This window comes from Nanorana parkeri, unplaced genomic scaffold, assembly GCF_000935625.1.
Source record: "Nanorana parkeri isolate BGI_ZX_2015 unplaced genomic scaffold, ASM93562v1 scaffold264, whole genome shotgun sequence".
NCBI classification, from domain to species: Eukaryota; Metazoa; Chordata; class Amphibia; order Anura; family Dicroglossidae; genus Nanorana; species Nanorana parkeri.
This window is the reverse complement of record NW_017306532.1, coordinates 268,772-268,997: the sequence shown is the minus strand read 5'-3', so window position 1 is coordinate 268,997 and position 226 is coordinate 268,772.

Sequence of the window (226 nt, the reverse complement as noted above, 5' to 3'; positions counted from 1 at the left end):
ATCAGAGCGATCCCTCCTGTAGATGTACCACTGACTCCAGATCGTCAAATCATGATCCCCTCCGAGCAGTTCTGTATCCGCTATAGGGTGATAGCGCACGTTAGCCAGCAGCGCACGTTAGTGTCCAGCCCGAGCCTTGTCCCCGGAGTTGTAAAGCGGCGGAGTCCGTGCACCTCTCACAGCATACACAGGGAGCTCATACATAGATGGTGTGTCAGGGAGGAGC